Here is a 14753-nt window from a genome sequence, read left to right on the forward strand (position 1 = left end):
TTATTTTATTTTTTTGTAAGACTGGTGTGACACTTTAGGGCAATGTATCAGGTCACATTAGTCATATTATTGTTATTATTATAAAATAATAAATAAATAAATATTTATATATAACATATAACTTTATTTTAATTCGCGTTTCAATTCCTTTCCGAAACCACTTGTTAAAATCAACGGACACAACACTGGTGTATGATAAAAATGAGACGAAAAAAACGAGCACGAAAAAATAGGCAAATTTTTCTTCGTGGATTTTTTGTTCATATTCCTACCGATAGAAAGTTATTATTCTACTTAACACCAAAAATTAATATCACAACTATAAATTGTTAATGGGAAGGTGTTCGCAATTCATCACCCGGCCAGAGGTCGCCCAGACACACCGGGTAACACAATAAAACCGGAGATCTTTTATTAAAGTGGGTCCCCCTGAAGCTGGCGGGGTGTCTCACACCCCATGGCCCGCTTTTACATCCTGGGGAGGATCCTCATATCATATTTATCCCCATAGCATTTAATTAAAAATGCTCATCGCACCGCAGCCGGCTCATATCGCTGCGAAATCTAGGTTTTAACTCGCCTCTCCTCTTTGCGGATTATTGTGCCGCGTTTATATTGTATCTACTTTGCCGAGAGAAAGTAAAAATGCGCGACCGTAATCCGGGAAATGAGCAAAAATCACAGCCGACACCGTTGAAAAATTGCCATCTTACATTTGAAAATAAAAACAAAAGATAAATTTGTTTCAAAGAAACGCTCGGTTTTTTTTCGGTCCCAACAATTATTTTCGTACAAATTCATTGTGTAATTCTCGAAATGTAAATTCGCTCTCAAAAGGGTGTGCAAACTACGGGCTCGCTAAAATAAAATGAATTCACACTCGCTAACGATCGAAAAACACATTTAGATCGCTCTTTTCCCATTTGAACAACATATACTGATTCAATTTGTGTTTCCTACGGTTTGTACATATTGCAGCCAGGAGACTTTATTAACTCTACGTATGTGTGCATTCATTAATAAGTAAAATAAAGCAATTTCAGACTGCTGCCCCATTTATAACGGAAGCTTTAATTTGTAGCGTTATTTAAGTATCAAACAAATAATAAAAAGGCCTTTATTACGGCACGCATACTGAATATTTAGGCGATTTAAAAATCGCAAATTTGTGTGTCAATGACATTTTTGTATTGTTTCTTTTGCATGAGAAAGTGACGATGTTTAAATCACCCACTTTTTTACTAGCATTGAAAAATGAAAACAACTCGTAATTATAATTTTTTCAACTTCATACACATGTTTGAATGTGAGCGTTTTGTTTTTTATTAATGCAAAATGTTAAAAACATACATATTTTCATATATATTTACATAAGTAGGGTGGCCAGATTTATAAAATACGAATACAAGTATTTTCGGTGGGAAGATATTTTCACATTTTTTAATAAAATAGCACACATTTTAAAACAAATATATTTTAATGAACCCTTTCCATCTTTTTTTCTTGTATTAAGTTTTATTAAATTATGCGCAGGCAATGCAAAATTTAAATATATGTACATACATATATATTTTTTTTGTTCTTCTTCCTCGACAATGGAGAAAAAGTGGTTTATTAATGCATGCTGTTTTTATCCACTTTGTTTTGTAATATACTGTGTTAGAAAAGAATATTGATTTAAGATGTCATTTTCATTTATTGATATTCCTAAATCAGATACATGTGTAGGTACTGAGCCGTTTATTGAACTTCTTCATGGTATAAAATCCGATTAAAACTTCGTATTTATTTAAACTTCATATTTATTTAAATATTACTTCATATTTATTTGATTAAAACTTCATATTTATTTATTTTAAAGTTTCTGAAATATTCTAAGAAAGTTTCATAGCAATCTATACCTTCATTAAAACACATTTTCTTCTGCTTTTCCGAAATATGCTTATCCACACTTCAGTGTTGCAAGGTCCAAATAATATTCTCAAATATATTATGAATATATGTAGTTTTTTAATGATAACTACTTGAATAAAGGATATTTAACTGTCCCAACAATGTTTATCGGGAGAGTGGGACAAAATGTGAGAAACGAAACATGTCCCGTAAATACTGGACGTCTGTCTACCCTATATACGTACATACATACATATATGTATAAGAAACCTTTGTCATAAATTCCCTCTACATTTCGATATTGTTATTGGTCTAAGTTTTAAATTATTCATGTGATATATTCATTGTATAAAAAAAAATTATATAATTGAAAATATAATACAATTTATTTTTGTGTACCGCTGAAATTTCTTGAATGTTTCACTATTTGTCTCTTTGCTCTAAAAAGGTTCCCAAACACTGTTTATTTTTACATACATACATATATTGGTTTGTGTGATTTCAAAAATTTATATTATTCATTGTTTTGAATGCTTTCAAGTTTCAATGTATGTTCAAGTTTTCTTTGAATGCATTAGAGTCGGTTAGTTCCCGTTGCGCGACAGTTTCTCATACAAATTCTTTCAACTATGTATGTGCCTTTTAAACTATACATAAGTTACTGTCATCGAGAAGGTCAAACTAAAAAATTCAGACATGTGCTATATAATTGACATTCCTCTCGAGACTTTTCAATTTAACACGTACCCACTCGTAGATGTGAAAGATTGCACGCCGACACGAGCCGACACAAAAACTAGCATTAAACGTCTGAAAATTATTTACAACCACAAGTCGAGTAGAGCAGCAAAGCAGCCCGGGTGAAATTTCATATTTAACATGCAGCGAGATTCTAGCGGCGAGTTAAATAGAACGTGCAACGTAAAGTGAAACCGCATTAGCTGGTCCCCGCTAACGAATGCACGGGCATGCGTTGAAAATTTATAAAGTTTCAGTGTGATGTGACGTAGCGTCAAAGGATTAAATCACTTCAGGGCTAACCCACACCCCCCCCCCTTCGCCACCCACACATTCACCCACCAAACTCTCCCGACGGTGTGCGTCTATCTTCTGATCGGTAGGAAGAGGTTAAGGGTGGTCGGATGTCGGGGAGATGAAAAAAAGCGGAAACCGATGAAAATGGGTGAAGTCGGAAGCAGGAAGCGGCGAGTCGCAAAATATGGCCGCGTGGATTAGGGGAAGTTCGTCGGGGGTGCGAGAGGAGAGGATCTTCCAGCTTAGAGGAAGCTGAGGTCGATCTCCCTCAGCCTCCCCCATCCTGTGGTACATAATTTAAAGCGTTTAGATACCCACGCAGTTGACTTGGTTTTATAGCTAGTTCCTCAAGTGTCCCAAACCTCTATACGATTTTTTTTTCAAAATTCCTATACCACAAGAGACATTATTAAATAACTATTTGAATCTGGCTTCATTCAAACATCCTTTTTATGTTTTCAGTTACGTGTGTGTTTTTAATAATTGTATCGTGTTCATTATTGACGTATTAGTAGAGACACGTATTTTTCATTTTCATTTTGCATTTTAGCGTTTTAAGGCATTAAAAATGTTCAATTTTAGCATCTATTTTTATGAATCGAGTTTTATTTTTCATTTGTAATAATTTTAAATAATAAAAAATTTCGATGAATTTTAATAAAATTTATATACATTTAAAGACAACACAACAATTAAAAAATAAATAAATTAAAATTACAAATGAAAAAAACATGAATTTAAAAATACAAAGACAAAAAATATGAATATAAAAATATAATACCAATTAAAGTTTATTAAAACTCAACATGGAGCATATTTATACAGATTCTTTTTTGAAATTCGTGCGACGATCGGTAACAATTATATTGTATTTACTAAAATACCTTCCAAGCATCCACACTATTGACGGGTCACAAAATAGATTTTAGAGCTGCACAACAAACTCTTCATATTTAATTTTTGTTGCCATCAATAATAGCAATATATCCGGTGTGGATTCACTATTTATATTCTCTATTAATTGTCTAAAAAAGTGCTGATAACCTTCCAAACATTGAGCCTGTGTTAATACATTAAACAATGGCAGGTTTCTAAAAAACAAAACTGTTCCTTTTACATTATAGGTTTTGTACCTACCAAAGATGGATTGAATAGTTTATTCGATGTTTGGAGAAATTGATTTGTCTCATTTAGTCTTGAGTGCGAGTCTAGTTTTAAGACGCTTTTTTGAGCACTCTTTTTGGATACACAGCTCCAACTGCCTTAGTTTGTTTACAATAGTAGACAAAAGCAGTTGCTTGGTTTCGACAGTCCGTCTATGGTAAACTGCAAGCTCTGTTTTATCCCCTCAATTTCTTCACATAATAAATGGGCGAAGGGATAGTAAGGCCCTTCTAAATTGTCTATTAATTTTATAAATTTTATGCAAATTTCACTTTTGTTTGTTATTTTAGCATCTATTCGCATATTTTACGAATTTAGCATCTATTAGCATATATTCCAAATTTTAGCATTAGTAACAAAATGCCCAAAATACGTGTCTCTACGTATTAGTGCCCAATAGTTGCAAAAACTTATTTTATTTTACAATCATATACCATAGTGACTATAATAATTTTCTCAATACACCACAATGACTAATATATACAAACGCATATATGTAAACAACACAATAACAAGGTATATAAATTAAAATTATATCACAAACATATAATATTAGTCAACAATCATTTGTGGGAATAATAAATAGGTAGAAAATTTCATTTAATACCGTCACAACACTTATTTTGGATAACATTGGCAAATTCGGTCTAGATTTTATGAGAACCAGATCTTGCCAGCAGCATAGATGAACTCGTAATCATTCCAGTCGGGATTTCAACCCTATAAATAAGCAACCGTTTAACAAGTGCCTCATATACAACAGCAACATAGTGTGTAATGCATCCAATTGAGAAGCCATGGATTAATTCCCTGGCCTGATGTTGCTGGCCAGGCCTTAAATATATGTATGTCTAGGTCTATCTATCAGAATTTTCCAATTTATCTGATTTCATTGTTGAAACGGTTCCATCAAATACCTATCCTGTTTTTCACCAATTTGAGTTTATAGCATCCAAAATTTGTTGAATACATATGTATGCTACCCACTCTGTAAAATGTATGTATTTCTCATCAAAAAAACCCTGTACCTTTATCAAATTCGCCCATACATTTCTCTTTGATACTGTATAAATCGATGTTTGTGATTAGTCAGGAAGGTGCATTTGGTTTTCCTGTTAGTCCTTTCTGGTGTATGTATGTATGTATGTATATGTATAAAAATGACCACTGACACGAAAGCCATGTGAAACGTAAAGGAGGTATGTAAAAAGAAATAAATATGCCCATCACATTATAAAATACACTAATGAATACTTCCTTTACGTCTTTGCATCCTTTTAATTAGTTTGAATCGTGGGGTAAAATACGTCGTCTATAGATAAAAACGCTGTACCTTTAAGCTGCTACTTATTTTTGATCAAAGAAAATGTTGATATTCATAGCCAACGCGCAGCTGTTTTTAATGTCAAATTAAGTCTACTCGTGTGCATAGTTAAAAAATATATACTAAAGTATGAGCAAATTATTCTTATATATATATATATATATATATATATATATATATATATATATATATATATATATATATATATATATATATATATATATATATATATATATATATATATATATATATATATATATATATATATATATATATATATATATATATATATATATATATATATATATATATATATATATATATATTATATATATATATATATATATATATATATATATATATATATATATATATATATATATCATCATCATCATTTACAGCCACTCGCCATCCACTGCTGGATGAAGGCCTCTCCAACACGCTTCCACCCGTCTCTGTTTTGCGCAACACTCATCCATCTCACCCCGCACATTTTCCTAATTTCGTTCACCCATCTTCCTTGCGGTCTTCCTTTTACCCTTTTGCATTCTCTCGGGTACCATTCAAGCAATTCTTTTGTCCACCTTTCGTCCATCCTCCTAGCTACGTGACCCGCCCATTGCCATTTCAATCTCTTCACTCTATCCACTATGTCCACTACTCTTGTCATACTTCTCACCCACGTGTTCCGCTTTCTGTCTTTTCTCGTTATGCCAAGCATACAGCGCTCCATACTTCTTTGAGTGAATTGGATTTTATGTAGCATCTTGGTGTTCAGTGTCCAAGTTTCACATCCATACGTCATCACTGGCAAAACGCATTGATCAAAGATCTTTTTCTTCAGGCAGAGTGGCATTTTTGATTTAAAAACAGCATTCATCCGTCCAAATGCACTCCATCCTAATTTCATACGTCTCTTTATCTCTTCATCTTTATTACCAGACATGTCAATTATTTGACCTAAATATAAATAATTATTTACTACTTCTACTGGTTTATCATCTAATGGGATGCTATCAGGCATGCAATACCTATTGAACATTAGTTTGGTCTTATCTACGTTAATTTTTAATCCTACTTTTCTACTTTCCCTGTCCAGCTGTGTTAGTCTGTTAAGTAGGTCAGCTGAATCACGAGCTATTAAAACTATATCGTCTGCGAACCGAAGGTGACTCAAGAAGCGACCGTTGATGCTTACTCCGGCTTTGTCCCATTCCAAGTTCCTGAAAACTCCCTCAAGCACCGCATTGAATAACTTGGGCGAGATTGTATCTCCTTGTCTTACTCCTTTTCTTATGCTAAATCTATCTGTACCTGAAAAAATTTTAACCGAAGCTGTGGCATTCTTATATATTGCAGCTAACAGCCCCACATAGGGTTCCGGTACTCCCTGTGTTTGTAGAGCGTTAAGTACTGCATTGTGGCTCACTGTATCGAAGGCTTTCTCATAATCGACGAAACCTAGGCACAATGGCCGTTGATATTCGTTGGCGCGTTCGATTACTTCGCCAACTACTTGGAGGTGGTCCATTGTACTGAAATTTGCCCTAAATCCTGCCTGTTCTATAGGTTGGTTCTCGTCGAGGATATTCTTCAGCCTTTCTGTAATAACCTTCGTGAAGAGCTTGTAGACCGCTGAAAGTAAACTAATGGGTCGGTAGTTCTTGATATCGCTTTTATCACCTGTTTTGTGTATTAAGATGATAGTTGCGTTATTCCATCCTTCTGGTATAGCTTGGTTCTGGATGCATTTGCTGAAAAGCCTAGCTAAGATATTATTTAGGGGGGAGCCGCCACATTTTAGTAAGTCAATGGGAATATTATCTTCCCCTGGGGTTTTACCGTTCTTTGCAGTTTTTAGCGCGGCCTCTACTTCGCTAGGCAATACTGCAGGAACCCTTTGGCCGTTTGTCGATTCCAGAGCGGGGGATTGGCCGTTGTCGTTCTCGTATAGTTTTGCATAGAACGTGTAAACTCTGTCTATGATTTCTTCTCTATTCCTAATTATTACTCCGCTCTCTGATCTGATTGCGATCAATTGGTTTTTGCCTAAGAAAAGATCCTGTTTGCACTTTTTCAGGCTACGGTTATTCTTAATGGTACTTTCTATTAACTTGCTGTTAAAATCCCTGACATCCCTGACTATTCTCTTTTTAATTTCCTTATTTACTAGATTGTATTCTTGCTTATTATTATCCCTATCTAAACTCCTTTTATGCTTAATTAGGTTTTTTGTTTCCGCTGAAATTTTGCTTAATTTAATCTGTTTCCTGAATCCACCTAATTTCTTACCTGTTGAGGTTAGAACCGAACTAATTACAGTGTTCAATTCCTCGATGTCTGCTTCTGGGTTTAATTTCTCGTATATATTTCCAAGTTCGAGTTCGAATTCCTTTTTCCTAGACCTTAGTTGAGCGAAGTCTGGAGAGCTACTGCATCCTTTTATTAGTTTCCTACGTTCGCAATTTATATTAATGGCCATCTTGGCCCGGACTAATCTGTGATCACTACCTATATCTACTTTACTTAAAACACTAACGTCTTTAACGGAGTGCAGGGTATTTGTTAGGATGAAATCTATTTCGTTCCTGTCTCCTTTAGGACTCTCCCAAGTCCACTTATTGTTTGCGTTTTTCCTGAAAAATGAATTAGTGATAAAGAGCCTGTTGTGTTCTGCGAATTCTATGAGGCGATCGCCTCTGTCGTTTCTTTGGCCGGTACCAAAATTGCCTACTGCTCTTTCTGTGTTTGCCTTTTGTCCTATTTTTGCGTTAAAGTCGCTCATGATTATTTTAAAGTGGTGGCGGCTATTATCGTATGCGCCCTGTAGTTTTTTGTTAGAAGTAATATATATATATATATATATATATATATATATATATATATATATATATATATATATATATATATATATATATATATATATATATATATATATATAAATGTGTGGGTACAAAATTTACATTTTCCGACATACCTTTCAATTAAAAATATTTATTCATTTTATTCTCGCGCACTTCATATGTAAATACATACATACAACGTGTACATAAAAACATCGCGCCCGTTTTTATATACATACTAGTTGTTTTACCCGGCTTCGCTCAATGTTTGTAATATAAACAGCATAAACATGGCGAATTTAATAGTAAACATTTTATTAAATTTATTTGAATAGTTTTATTTTATATAAATTTATTTGAATAATAATTTGTTTTTTTTATTAAATTGAAAGTCTCGATCAAACAAACATATGTATATACTGTCTCTTTCAAAATTATATATACATATACATATGTTTTCATGATTGATTGTGATTTATGAGTGAAATTTTGATTAACTCTCTTCCATTTGGGCCTTACAGGGATGTTTTGTATTTGTAGTTGTTTCTTACATATTTATTGAAACTGGCTGTAGGTGCAAGGCATTCCTTATGCTATGTTTTATTTGATATTTTTACTTTATCTGTTATTATAAATGCTATTTTTTATGTATGTATGGATGTATTTATGTTTATGTTAATTGTTATTTTGTTTTTTTTCTTTTTTGTGTTATATTTTTTTGACCATTGTGGCGCTTTAGGAATTCCTGTTATGCCACAATGGTCTGTTTAAAATAAATAAATAAATAAATAAATATGTATACCAGAATCCGGCGCCTGCGCCCACGGAGCCTTCGCTCTCGGCGGCTGCACCCCCGGAGGCTTCATCCCCAGTGGCTGCGCCCCCGAAGTCTTTGCCCCCAGAGGCTTCGCCCTCAGCGGCTGCGCCCCCAGAGACTTCGCCCCCTAGGGCTTTGCCCACGGTGGCTGCGCCCCCCAGAGGCTTCGCCCTCGGTGGCTGCGCCCCCGGAGGCTTTGCCTCTGGCAATGCCCGCGCCCTCGGCGCCTTCGCCCCCGGGAACGTCGAATCCTTTGAATAAAAAAAAATCGAATCGACGCCTATGAATCGAAAACAAAACTACGAACCAACGAACGAAGGTTACATACATATATGCAAAGTCTCTTTCCAAATTATATATTAGATATAACTTTCGTTATATAAAAGCGAATATTCAACGATTTTCTTCTCAATATATTCTATGCGTAGAAATTGATATTAATGTGAAATTTATGTATTTTCAATTTATGTATTTTTAAATGCATTCGAAGACATTAGAGCAGACGGCCGATTTCCTCGATTTTCTCTAGCGGGGGTGCACGAATGAAAAACTGCAGACATTTTTCATTTGGGTCGTGTCCCTATTTGGAAGGGCAGGCAAAGGGTGGGCCACGGGGGTGACAGGAGGGGGGGGAGTGGTTTGGAGAAGAAGGGATGCGGTGGAAGGGAGAAGGGCAGCGAATCTTTTTTAGCAGCCAGCCGCGGGGAGATAAAATTACAGGCAAGAATTTATTCGCAGATACGGCGTAATGTCTGGGGATAAGTTGGTGTTATCTGGAGCAACAGAAGGAGCTCGGGGCACTTGCGGAGCCACGGTTATCTCTGATGAATCACTCCCGTCTTATAACTCGGATGCTGGGCTTATTTATGGGGCCCCGCTACCCTTAACCAGGGGGCGGGGGTGGGGCGAAGATCCCATACCCAATACATTCACCGCGAGAACAACGACGAACAACAACCGCAAAAAAAAGTCATATCGAATGCGTAAGCCTTTTTATTTTTTCCCCGGTATTATGGATCTTGGAATTTTAAATTTTCGTGCATAATTTTGGAATCGATAAGAATCGTGAAATTTAATTAGACAGTAATAATTCACAGTAATTTTAGGGTTCGTAACGAGCTTCGCGCTTTAGATTTGGTTTTGTGATATTTATGTCGTTTGAATGGTTCATAGTGTGGCGATAAAACGTCGTACGTGTTATTATTTTTACGTTTTTTTTTTCTCGCTTTAGTCCCCCGTCGTAACAGACGGTCGTTTGAACTTTTCGCCTCACCTGAACAATGCGAAAATACCCTTGTCAAAACAGTTTGAAGTCTCCGTAACGATGTTGATTAGCTCTTGTTGAAAGTTATGACAACCGCATAGAGATTTTCCTACAAACAAACATATGAGGAAAGGCTCGACAAAAATAAGAACATAAAAAAACATGGCGTTTTGAACTGAAAACTGAAAAGTTTTATATCCTTTGAGTTATTGCAGAGCGTTTGGATATTTTTAAAACCACCTTGTTTTATTTAGCTAAAGGGTTTTATAATTCAGAAAACTCCAGCTTTAAATTTATACGACCGATGTACAGTGTGACAATTCAACTGCATTAAAATATTGAAACGTAAACATAAATTAAACACCACAATAGTCTGCTATAAATTGGTATATTTATTTTGAATTTTATTTTACATAGATATATACCAGGAAGGCATATATCTATGTAAAATAGCAGCTAGACCCCAATGTGCCTTCCTACAAAATTAATTACAAACATTATTATAGGTACATCAATCGCTGTATTTCGAGCACGAAAGTACTGAAGAAGACGAAATTAACAATTAATTAATCCATACATCTATGGATTTAAACTTGATCACAATTTTTTACATATTGTACATAAATCAAAATTCAGATATTTGTAACAAAGCGGGTAGGATGATTTTTGCAAATTTGATGTAGGAACTGTTTCAACAATGAAATCAGATAAATTGGCAAACTCTGATGGGAAACGCGTTTTGAAACATGACAGTATGTATATATGTGCGAGTGCATCTCCAAGCATGGAGATTTCAAACCAGCAGCATGGACTAGTGGTTAGCATATCTTGCTATGTTTAGTTTGGTTACAAGTTCGAGTCAAACTGGTTGCTGTTGAGTTATTATGTTATATCTCAAGGTTGGCCGGGTTTCTCTCCATAGATGTCTCTGTAGATGATTATTGTATTAAAAAAAAACATCTATAATTCCGAATTATGTATATAATTTGGTATACGCATTGTACAAACGAGTGTACATATATTTATTGAAGAAAAAAAAAAAAAACAAATTTTAGAATACCAGGAGTATACGTTACGCATAGGGATGTAGCGTGACGACCAATCATGTCGAGGAGACGCAGGGTAACGGAAAAGTGGGGGGTATGGAGCGTCTGACATGTGCTCCTGATATTAAGCGAGTTGGAACGGGTGGCGTCAACGTCTGATGCGCTACGCGTCAAAGTACACATACATCTACGAAGAAACACACACACACACACAAACACACACATACACACATTCATTCATCATTTCAACGTGGCCAAACGGGCAATGTTTAATTAGCGCTCGACTTTTTATTATTAATACAAGCGCGTGTCTTTAAATTACCTTACACTTTATTTATGTACATATGTATAACGTATAACTTTATTTTAATTCGTGTATCAATTAAACCTTTCCGAAAACAAACGTTGAAATCACGGGCACAACACCATATATTTTATAATATGATAATAACTTAGTAACGATATTATTTTATACTATGTAGTGTTGTACCAGATGAAATATCATCGCATGGGTGTTGGCATATTAAGTTATTAAATTAATAAAAAAAAAAGAAATGTGTCGGTTCGATCCGAATTTGCGGACGAATTTTAAATATACATATGTGTACGGTCTCCGTGACGAGCCAGAATGTTAAATTACAGAAAACGCAAATATCGGAAGGCAAAGATCGAAAATCTAAAGATTTTAAGTCGAAAGATCAAAAAAAAGGGTGCATGGTAAACGGTACATACTCGCTTAATTTGCGCGAGCAGGATACAATAGGAACAAGAGAAACAGGCTTTTCCTCCCGTATTCTGCGCGCGCACATAAATACGGGAGGAAAAGCCTGTTCCTCTTGTTCCTGTTGTATCCTGCTCGCGCAAATTAAGTGAGTATGTACCGCTTACCATGCACCCTTTTATTTTGATCTTTCGACTTAAGATCTTTCGATTTTAGATCTTTGCCTTCCAATATTTGTGTTTTCTGTAATTTAACATTCTGGCTCGTCACGTAGACCCATATGTGTATTTCGAATCGAAACAACTATTATAATCGAAACTATTATAGGGCGAGCGTTATCTCAGATACACATATATGTAGACACACAGACAAAATAGCGATATTATATATATGATTTCAATTTTTACTTTATTTAATTTAAGAATATTTGCACGTACATATTTTTTCAATGTCTTAAAAATATTGATTGTTTTATTTTTATAAAAATCTCTTTGATCGCGCGTTTCATTCTGTGAAATTTCTTTTCTTTCGTAATAGTCAAAGAAATTTCAATCAACTGCTTTATTAACAATAATACAATTTTTTCACTGAAGGTAAATCCAAAGAAATGTAAATGGGTCAAAGGAAAATTTCCCAAACAATGTTTAAATCAACTTAGCAACTCATTCAAAGGTATCGGCTGTTTGATGTTGATTTTTATAATCCAAATTTATTATTGGATTAAATCCGAAATGAACAAAATTTTCGACCGAACAATTCTATATGTACATATACTCGCTGCAGTTTTGTCTGTTAATTATTCTATTTACTACAAGTCGTCGGACGCATTTAGATCTTTGCTCGGATAAATTGGAGATGATCTCAGCGGTAAAGCTTTGTCGTGACAGGACTGCGGGCTTAACCCAGTTTTTAGTTAGGCCACCAAGACCTATTGAGGGCTGATGAAGGGCGCTTTAACATTCCGAGCACGCGTTCTATACCCCAGCACTAGCGTGCGACATCATTCCTCGAGTCCGCCTCTGTTATCTACGTTTTGGATTCCCAAAGCCGCAAAACCACCTATGTACGTATTCAGCCACCAAAAAGCGAAGACCCGACCCTTAGGGCTAAATTTCACGTTAAGCCTGCACCCAAGCACTTTCTAATCCATTTGCGATTTTTACTTTATATTTAATAATACATATATAAAAGAAGATTGTACCCGTATGACGTGTGTGCAAACATATGTACGTTTTATGGGTGAAAGTGGGTGGGTGGGCGGGATTGTGTGTGCGTGTGTGTGTGTGTGTGTGTGTGTGTGTGTGTGTGTGTGTGTGTGTGTGTGTGTGTGTGGACACAAAAGTTAGTCTCGTATGGGGTAAGATCGATTGTGAACGGGGTATTCTCAAACCGTAAGGTCGCAAGAAACGCTTCGCAGCGGATAGATTGAAAAGAAGGTTAAATGAGGCGTAAATTGAACGTAAACGCGAGAAGAGTACAATGAAAAATTGCGTAACTTATACGAAGTTCATATATTTGCGCACTTACTTGCAGACTTCTTCATTTCCCACAGCGCGCTATCAAAATTTGAAATTGTGCAATATATGTACGTAGTGCGGCAAATGTTCCTTTACAACTTCTGTTGTGTACAAATTGTAAAAAATTTAATATCACAATAAAATGAGTTATTATTATTTGGTAGTTTCATAGATTATGTGCAAAAGATTATATCTGGTGAAATCATTTTCACTACTTCTTGTAGTGCTTCTTTTGATATCGTAAGAGGTTTTTTTATTAAACTGATAAACGATACGATTTCAGTATGCATCAAATTCATAATTTTTTTTCTGAGAAATTATCAATGTATCGTCAATACGCACACAAAATTTGAGAGGTTTTATATATATATATATATATATATATATATATATATATATATATATATATATATATATATATATATATATATATATATATATATATATATATATATATATATATATATATATATATATATATATATATATATATATATATATATATATATATATATATATATATATATATATATATATATATATATATATATATATATATATATATATATATATATATATATATATATATATATATATATATATATATATATATATATATATATATATATATATATATATATATATATATATATATATATATATATATATATATATATATATATATATATATATATATATATATATATATATATATATATATATATATATATATATATATATATATATATATATATATATATATATATATATATATATATATATATATATATATATATATATATATATATATATATATATATATATATATATATATATATATATATATATATATATATATATATATATATATATATATATATATATATATATATATATATATATATATATATATATATATATATATATATATATATATATATATATATAAATATATATATATATATATATATATATATATATATATATATATATATATAATATATATATATATATATATATATATATATATATATATATATATATATATATATATATATATATATATATAAATATATATATATATATATATATATATATATATATATATATATATATATATATATATATA

This window comes from Arctopsyche grandis, chromosome 5 (assembly GCF_051622035.1).
Source record: "Arctopsyche grandis isolate Sample6627 chromosome 5, ASM5162203v2, whole genome shotgun sequence".
Taxonomy (NCBI): domain Eukaryota; kingdom Metazoa; phylum Arthropoda; class Insecta; order Trichoptera; family Hydropsychidae; genus Arctopsyche; species Arctopsyche grandis.